Source organism: Phocoena phocoena, chromosome 8 (genome assembly GCF_963924675.1).
Source record: "Phocoena phocoena chromosome 8, mPhoPho1.1, whole genome shotgun sequence".
NCBI lineage: Eukaryota > Metazoa > Chordata > Mammalia > Artiodactyla > Phocoenidae > Phocoena > Phocoena phocoena.
Window position 1 is genome coordinate 84884716 of NC_089226.1, and position 9802 is coordinate 84894517.

Genomic DNA, 9802 nt, shown 5'->3' on the forward strand with positions numbered 1-9802 from the left:
AAGATCCCATATGCTGCAACTAAGACCTGGTGCAGCCAAAATAAATAATAATAAAAAAAAAAGACAGTGTGAGGGAGAGGCTTAAAGGGTGTATAATCAGCTCATGCTCAATTCCCTGATTTGTTGATGATGAGGTAACAGGATGATGTTTTGGGAATCTCAATCATCAACCTTCTGGTTCCAACTGGTGTGGGGTCTACATGCTGGTGGTCAGCAGGTGGTTAACTTTCTCCACCTGGTAGGGTTTTTGGTATCTGCAAAACAAATCAAGGTTATGACTCCTGATATTATTTCTAGCCCTTGAGGAGGAACTAAAGGTCCTTGACTTTGTTTTATGGTTAAACTATTATTATTTTGTCTTGCATGACTGTTTTCTTTTGTTTCTGCATTTTCTCACTTCTCTGATTAAATTTGATATTTGGAACCTGGGGAAGGCCTAGGAGGCTAGGAGCTTTTCTACAAACAAGAGGTGGGGGACTTTGGGGTCTGTCCCTGGGAAGGCCGAGCAGGGTCCTGTTCAGTTTCACATTGGACAGAAATGGCCAGGCTCCAGACCCCAAGCTCTGCTCAGTCGTTAGCTGCAAACTGTCTGGGGAGAGTGTGCCCTGGGTTTGGATGCCATGACAGATCCCAAAGGTGCTGTAGCTGAAGACTCTTAGCTGATGGCACTCTTCAGCAAGTTCTTTCTTGAAAGGATCCCTGCGCAGTGCAACTATATGGGCAACACAGTATGCATTATATCAAACATGAGGAAGAAAATAGAAATCCATCTGAGTCAAGTTTTCCCTGTTGACTAATCAGACATCAATACTATTTTGTTAAATTTGCACTTTTTTCTTTGCCAAGATGTGTGGCTTATAAGCCAACATGCTATTCTTTGATTCAGATGACTTGCTTCATGCTTTCCAACTCTGGTTCTGATTTTTCATCCTCTTTGGATAAAAATTAATTTGTAATGCAAAGCGTCATTTGTCATCTCATGATAATATCTTATTATAGGTAGATTCCATGATTATTGGATTATGTAAGTTTAGAGTATTTATCTGACTTTTATAATATAAAAATTGTTATTAGGGATGCAATTTTGAAACAAACAGCCTAAATCTTTGCATTTCTGAATGAGTTTAATCAAAGAGCAACTCAAAGTTCCAAGGCACACTATTTAAAAAAACAAAACATAAACAACCTATTACTCCCTGTAACCATATATTTCTGTGATAAGGAATATTGTGATACTATACAATCAAAACAAAGTATAAAAATTAATTGGAGGAAAAGGCAGATATAAGGCAAAAGATTATATATAACTTCTGATTTCTGTTTTACACATTCATCAAAATGGCTTCATTGCTCCTTTTAACTGACTTGATAAAAGTAAATATAAATGCAAATGAGCTTATAAAATAAATGTATGTCAAAAATTAAATTTATTCTGCATGAAATATTGACATAAAATTGATTTAACGATTTTAAAATTTGGAGAACACCTCTTTTACACTGTAGATTAAAGGGATGCATTTCTTGGGGTGGAATAGAGAATAGGAGCTTTTTCAGGAAATAAAATATACTGAAAAATAAAAAAGGAGAGCTCCACAAGGTGAATTGGAAATTGACCAGTTTCTTAAAGACTTGCCTGGTTCTCTCCAAGCCATCAGTTGCTGCCACATCCCATCTTTAACTTAGCGGGATTCTCATGTGAGTGGGAATTGTAGCAGGCAGTCTCCTCTTCAATCCTCAAATCAATGCTGTCAATTTTTTGTGAAATCAAAGGCATATCCTTCTTAGCAATTGCTTCAAAAAATGGAAAGGACTATACAGTGAAAAGTAAGTCTCTCTTCTTCTGGCCCCTACTTACCCAGGTAATTTCCTGGAGAGAGTACGAAACAAAACCCAAACCCAAACAAAAAACAAAAAACAACAACACAACCAAGCCCTAAGTTATTAGCTTTCTTGGTACATATACAGTAACTACCAAAAAAAATTCATTTAGAAAATTTTAGTTTCTTGTTTATTCTTTCAGAGATATTCTATATATTTGAATATATACATATACCCATAAATCTTTATCTTCCACACTATTAAGCGCATGTTATTCACCTTGTTCTAGACCTTGCTTTTTTCACAGTATAGCTTGGTGATTGTTCCAGATTAGTACCTAGAAATCTGCTTCATTTTTATTTCAATAGCTGCACAGTATTCCATTGTATGTATATGCCATAATTTATCTAACGGGATTCCTATTGATGGACATTTGGGTTGTTTCTAATCTTTTGGTATTATAAACAACAGTGCAAAGAGTATACTTATACATGCATTATTTCATGAATGTATGAGTAAATCTGTAGGATAAACACCTTTCTCTCTTTTTTTCTTTTTCTTGTATCAAGTTGTTCTTTTTCTTTATTTTAATTAATTAATTAATTTAGTCTGCATGGAGTCTTAGTTGTGGCACGTGGGGATCTTCGTTGCAGCGTGCAGGCTCTTTTAGTTGTGGAATGCAGACGTCTTAGTTGTGGCATGCAAACTCTTATTTATTTATTTATTTATTTATTTATTTGGTTGCACTGGGTCCTACTTGCAGCAGGCGGGTTCCTTAGTTGCAGCATGGGGGCTCCTTAGTTGTGGCATGCATGTAAGATCTAGTTCCCTGACCAGGGATCGAACCCGGGCCCCCTGCTTTGTGAGCACAGAGTCTTACCCACTGGACCACCAGGGAAGTCCCAAGTTTGTCTTTTTTATAATGATTTGTAGGAGCTGTATATTCATATAAAGGAAGCTAGCCTTCTATGTATAAGTCCCTAATTTTTCAAAGTTCATGTTAAAAGTGGGTTGAGGGAATTCCCTGGCGATCCAGTGGTTAGGACTTGGTGCTTTCACTGCTGGGGTGGGATTTGATCCCTGGTCAGGGAACTAAGTTTCCACAAGCCGCCTGGCGTGGCCAAAAAAAAAAAAAAGTGGGTTGAAATCTTTCTATATTGACTTTTCATTTTCTTACTATGAATGTACATAGTATAAGGGAAAGAGGGAATTGTGTAGATCTCCAGTGAGGATTATCTGTTGAAGTTTCCTTGTTTAAAATATTTCCTTTATAGTACAGTATATTATTATCTAAAGTATATATAAAATTTTTACAGTGATGGCCCTATGAAATAAAATAAAACTTTTAATATTTGTCTACTACCTGTGCAAACTTCTTTTCTATTTGATATTTTGTCATTTTCAGTAATTTGTCTCTTTCCTGAATGCCAGCCTTAACAGCATGTTACATTAAGAACTTGAAGACATAGAAACATAAGTAAAGTTGGGCCTTTTGTAACATAATTCCCACAGACAGATGCAAAGCTGTAATACAACCCAGTATTTCAGGAGCAGAGAGAACTATTCTGTAATATTTGATAAGAGTTAAACCCTACTGAACTACAGATGCTTTTGTTGGCATTACAGCAGTTGTGATCTGCAAAATCTTAAAGCAAACTTCCGATGTAGCAAGTTAAATAATATCTAAGGAGTTAGTTTAGTTTTGACTCAAGATTTAAAAAAAATGAAACCATTCTATTTCCAGTGTTTACAAATTAATTTCCTTTACTTTTCAGAATTTTTTTCATTTTGACAAGAAAAGAATGACAAAATTGCCATGTATTAAGTGGTGCCATGTTCCTATTATGCCAGTTTTGGAGAACTCTTTAAAGAACACGGACCTGTATAAAGATGCTTATCTACTTGTACGGAACACAACCCACAAGAGATTTTCTGGACTATTCCCTAATTTGTTGGATTTTTATCAAGTTTCCTGCATATGCTCATTTACTCACACTTAATTAGTCATAATTCTCCTTTAGAAAAGGCTTGTTTTAAGAGAAGCACAACAAATGTGATATCTTTGCATCTTATAAATATCTAGTCTAGGGTTCCCTTATGCCTGTCATCTGTTTCCTCATTTCAAAACTTAAAACAGTGTTAGACTGTGTTTTTAAAATGTTGGGTTTGTTTTGCAAATACAGGAAAAGCAACACTTCCTAATTTGCTTAGATGGGTGCCCGCCTAATTTGGAATTATATCAACTGAAGGTAAGTATTGTTGTTGTAACAATAGGAGTGATCATGTTATACGTGTGTGCATACACGTAGATGCCTGCGTGTGTCTGTGGTATGAGTGTATATAGTTAATCTGATACAGGATTTTAGAGAACCAGTATGAAAGTCAATTCATTCTTTAAATATTGCGACAGAGAGACTGAACTAAAGTGAACATACCCGGTTCTACTAAGCACATTTCCTCTCTTTTAGTTATTGATTAACCTATTTCCCCTAACTGGAAAAGTGGTAGCATTTTCGATTCTTTAACTCCTTGAGTTAGGATTTATTAATAAGAATATTTTTCATGGGAGCATGTTATTTCCTAAAATGGTGTTTTAAAATTAGCTACATATAAGTTCAGTCTTTTAGATACTTAATAGTTGCTAATAGTCATCATTTATGTTATAATTGTCCTAAAAAATTAGACTATTGATCTAGCCCAAAATTCTATTCTATATTGGAATTTCCCTTATAATTTCTATGATAAATAGTCAGCTTTTTGTTTTTCTCTTAGTTAAGAGAATGCGTGGGAAAGCACCTCGTACTGTTTCTCGTACAATTAATTTTTTTGCTAAAAGCATTTTTAAAATGAAGACATTTTACCAGTGGATAATCATTAACTTTATTCAAAGATTTACCATAAGGTTCTTCTTTTCCTGATTGTTTATATGTTTTACTGATTATGTGAGTAAAATATGTTTATTTTTATAAACCCAAACAAAACAGAAAGTTAAAGTGCACTATAATCCCACTTCTCAGTAATAATTACTATTAACAATTACATTTATGTAAAATACATATATTTGAATACATATAAATGTTAGTATATTATTTTTTATTTTACAGAAATAAATCATATGTAACAACATTTAACACCAATGTATCTTAGATATCTTTCTCTGTAAATAAAAGTAGATTTTTTTCTTTTTTTTTTTTTTTTTAAAGATTTTACTTTTTTATTTTATTTATTTATTTATTTTTGCGGTACGCAGGCCTCTCACTGTTGTGGCCTCTCCCGCCGCGGAGCACAGGCTCCGGACGCGCAGGCTCAGCGGCCACGGCTCACGGGCCCAGCCGCTCCGCGGCATGTGGGATCTTCCCGGACCGGGGCACGAACCCGTGTCCCCTGCATCGGCAGGCGGACTCTCAACCGCTGCGCCACCAGGGAAGCCCGATTTTTTTTTCTTTTTTAATGCTGCAATGTTTCCATTGTATGGCTGTAACACAGTTAGTTATCCAAACTCTCTAAGACATACATTTCTTTTCCACATTTTAACATTTCGGAAATCAGGATGCTGCTTATGTTTTATAATCCATGATGTTTTAGAATTACTATCCACTAGGCAGCATTTGTGACCTGGCTGTCTTTGCCTAGTTGCTTTTGTGAGTTTAGTTATAATTGTTCAAACTGCCATCTCTTTAATTCAGTTACGTGCGTTGTTGGTGCTATAGGTGTTGAGTTTAATTGCTGCTTAAAATGGGAAAAGATGGCACTAGTATTTTTCATGGAAACAAAAATTTATTGACAGAAAGTCACAGACACAGAGCAGCAGGGCATAAATTTGATATTTGGTAAATATTTGTCATTCAGGAAATAACTGTAATTCCATTTTTTTTTTGCAAAGGAACAAATTCTTTATGAGATGGAAGAAAGTAAGCTACTCATAAATAATGAAGATATGTTTCAATTTATTATGAAGATGTATGCAAAAATATTGCCTATCTGGCCAAGCAATGCAAGTGAGAGCTGGAGAACATGCCAAATTACTGAAAACTGATGAAATATACTTCAGAGTAATGGGAGGCTGGCATGACCAATTCATACATCTCGCAGGACCATTCTTAAGGCATTGTGTCATAGTTTAATTGACAACAATTTTTCTTTCTTACTGGCCCATAAAATACTAATGATTGTTTTTTACTATCAACCATGGCTAAGATTAGATGAACCACGGTATCTACAATGACTAGGATGTTCTGTGCTGAAGACTTTATATAAATTTTCTACATACTTTTTTCTGACTGAATTTTTAAGAATAGACTTTGTTTTTTAGAACAGCTTTAGATTTACAGAAAATTGAAAACATAGTACAGAAAGTTCTCATATATTTCATACCCAGTTTCTCTTATTATTAATATTTTACACTGGTATGGTACATTTGCTACGATTAATGAATCAGTATTAATATATTATTATTAACTAAAGTCCATGGCTTATTCAGATTCCTTTAGCTTTTAATGCCTTTCTGTCCCAAGGTCCCATCCAGGGTACCATAGTACACTTATTTATTATGTCTTCTTTGGCTTTTCTTGGCTATGATAGTTTCTCAGACTTGCTTTGTTTTTGATGACCTTGAAAGTTTTGTCAATTATTTTGTGGGCTGCACAACCACTGGAACTTGTCTGATGTTTTTCTCATGATTAGACTGGTGTTATGGATTTTGGGGGAAGAAAACCACGGAGATAAAGTGCCATTTTCATCATATTGTATCAAGGATACACAGTAGCCATGCAATTTATCATTGTTGATGTTGACTGTGTTCACTTGGGTGAGATAGTGTTTGTTAGGTTTCTCCACTATAAAGTTACTCATCCCCACCCTCACACCTTTGGATTCTGTCCTCTTGAAAGGAAGTTACTATGTGCAGCCCACACTTAAGGAGTGGGAAGTTATGGTCCATCTTCTCGTCGATGGAATATCTACATACATTTTTTGATTCTTCTGCATGGGAAATTTGTCTCTTCTCTCCCACTGTTTATTTATTTAATCATTTATTTACATCAGCATAGACTCACAGATATTTATTTTATACTCTCTAATAGTCCAATATGATTTTATATATTTTGTTGCTTAAAATGTTCCAGATTGCCCATTGAGAGCTTTTTCAGTTGGCTCCTGTGTCTCTTTGACATATCCCTCATCAATATGGGTTTTTTGTTTTTGTTGAGCACTTCTTTCCTTCTTGGCATCTAATTGAATTCTTACAACAATTCTAAGAGGTAGGCTTTATTATCTCCTCAGTTACAGATGAAGAAATTGAGGCTTTAAGAGATTAAGTAGCTTGCCCAAAGTCACATAGGAAACAAATGACAGGATTTGAATTTTGCTCTCTCTGAAAGTTTTAATAACTTTTAATATATTATGCTGATATGTTATATTGTAGTAAATTACATATCCTTTTATGAAAAAGAATTCTGCAATCATAATTTGATGGATACATGCATTACTATCTTTATTTTGGACTAAGAGGGGAGAAATGTATCTACTGGAGTCAAATACATAACTTTTGGAATCCCATAAGCCTGTGGATGTCTAACTCATAGTTGCAGTTATCTATGGCTCAGGGCTTGCCCACCCTCCTGTGGGAGTTGATTTTCTCTTCTTTGGAGAGGTGACTTACTGCAAGCCCTTGTAGTAGAGTATGTCAGGCTGTAATGTTGTTGCATTGTCTTAAAGGAATATATTCCTTTCATTCATCTGACAAGGTTTTATGAGAATCTACTGTTCTGGTGGAGCTTACATTCCAGTGAAAGGAGACAAAAGAAACATGTATGTAAGCAAATGAACATGATATTTTTAGAGGGTGATAAATGCTAGCGGAAAGCCAGTGTGACCAGAATGCAGTGATTGAGGGGTATCCGGGAGGGGATGAGGTCAGAGAGGTAGGTCTGTGGCCCTTGGGAAGGAGCATTTGTGTCATTCTCATTTCATTGGTTGGCTTAGGAAACTTTCAGGAACGAAGCTCCATGGTCTTCCTGATTACCCACAAATCTTACCTCACACCACTCTTTCCCTGATCTCTTCTCCCTGGCCACACTGGCCTGGCTCTTCCTGAAATATGTCAAGCTCTTTCTTGCCTTTGGGTCTTTACATTTCTTATTTGATCAACCCAGAAGAAAAAAACAAAAATCAAAACCACTATTCCTCCACATAATGATGTGGCTCCCTCCTTCATATTATTATTTGAGTCTCTGCTTAAAGCCATCTCCTTGGACATCCTGTTTAAAAATGCTTCCCCCCCACCCCTACCATCATGTCTCCACTCCAATCTCCAGGCTCTCTCTATGTCTTTCTCTTGCTTTATTTTTCTTCAGAGCATTTATTGCTACCTGACATTATTTATTTCTTGTTTATATTCTGTCAGCTCCACTACAATGTAAATGCCACACATGGACACAGAGTTTGTCTGCTCTGTACATCACTACTTCATACCCAGTGCCTAGAAGATTGTCTAGGACATAGCGGGTAATTTTATTAGTTATCTATTGCCATGGAACATATTACCCTAAAACTCAGTGGCTTAAAAGAGCAAACATTTATTATCTCACAGTTTCTGTGGATCAGGGATTCAGGAGGGGCTAAACTGTGTTGTTGTGGCTCAGGATCTTTTAGGGCTAAAGTTATCTGAAGGCTTGACTGAGGCTGGAAAGTCTGCCTTCCAAACTCTTTCGTATGTTTGTTGGCTAGAGGCCTCAGTTCCTTGGTTTCTCCAAAGAGCTGCTCTCAACATAGCAGGTGAAAGCCATAATATCTTTCTGTGATCTAGTGTCCAAAGTTGCACACCATTATTTCTGTTTCAGTCTATTTTTTTTTTTTTTTTTTTTTGGCTGTGCTGGGTCTTCGTTGTGGCACGTGGGCTTTCTCTAGTTGTGGGGTGCGGGGGCTTCTCTTGTTTCAGAGCATGGGCTCTAGGCACACGGGCTTCAGTAGCTGCAGCATGCAGGCCCTAGAGCACATGGGCTTCAGTAGTTGTGGTGCATGGGCTTAGTAGTTGTGGCTCATGGACTCTAGAACGCAGCCTCAGTAGTTGTGGTGCATGGGCATAGTTGCTCTGCGGCGTGTGGGATCTTCCCAGACCAGGGCTCAAACCTGTGTCCCCTACATTGGCAGGCGGATTCTTAACTACTGCACCACCAGGGAAGCCCTAGGATTCACTTCTTGAAGAGAAGAGTATCAAAGAATTTACGGACATATTTTTTAAACTGATGCACTGATCAATTATTATTTATTGAATGCAGGGATGTATAAGTTGGGTTATACCTTTAACCAATCACTCTGACTGCTGTGTAGAGAATGGACTTTAGTGGGGCAAGAACAGAAGCAACGAGATTGATGACAAAGATGGCAGCCAATGTTTATGAATTCTTTTTTTGTCCCAGGACTTGTCGAAACACTTTGCAGCTATTAATGCATTTAATCCTCAGAACACTCTTATGAGGTGTGTATCATTCTATTGTCTCCATTTTATAGATGGGGAAACCGAGGCACAAAGATATAAGGAACAGTAGTGTAGATGGAAGAAGATCTGATGCTATTGTTACACCAACTCTGACTGGGAAGATTTCAAATACCTCTGTGTTCTCTAATTTGTGATCCCAACTCATAAAAACCCTGAGCACAAGGCATTACAGGAATCTCTAAATTGTTTGAAGACAATACCACAGACATAAAAAATAATAATTATAAATGTGTACCATAGATTCTAAGTTTCTTCCAATGATATTAAAGTAGCCCATGATTTATCTCGTTTTTCTTAAATAATAGAAGTAGGTTGTTATGATGAGGATAAAACCATGGTATTTTAAATTTTATTTTAAATGTTTTGGGGAAAAGAAATAACAAATTCGTGGGGATTCCCTGGTGGCGCAGTGGTTAAGAATCCGCCTGCCAGTGCAGGGGACATGGGTTCGAGCCCTGGCCCGGGCAGATCCCACATGCCGCAGAG

The 9802-nt window shown here is 36.6% G+C and overlaps 1 non-coding gene across 1 annotated transcript; it reads right to left on the minus strand.

Moving 5' to 3' along the window:
• Window positions 1–2643: 2643 nt before the first annotated feature.
• On the minus strand, window positions 2644–2716 carry TRNAV-CAC (transfer RNA valine (anticodon CAC)). The gene has a single exon. It is a non-coding gene; the product is annotated as a tRNA-Val (tRNA).
• Window positions 2717–9802: the final 7086 nt, after the last annotated feature.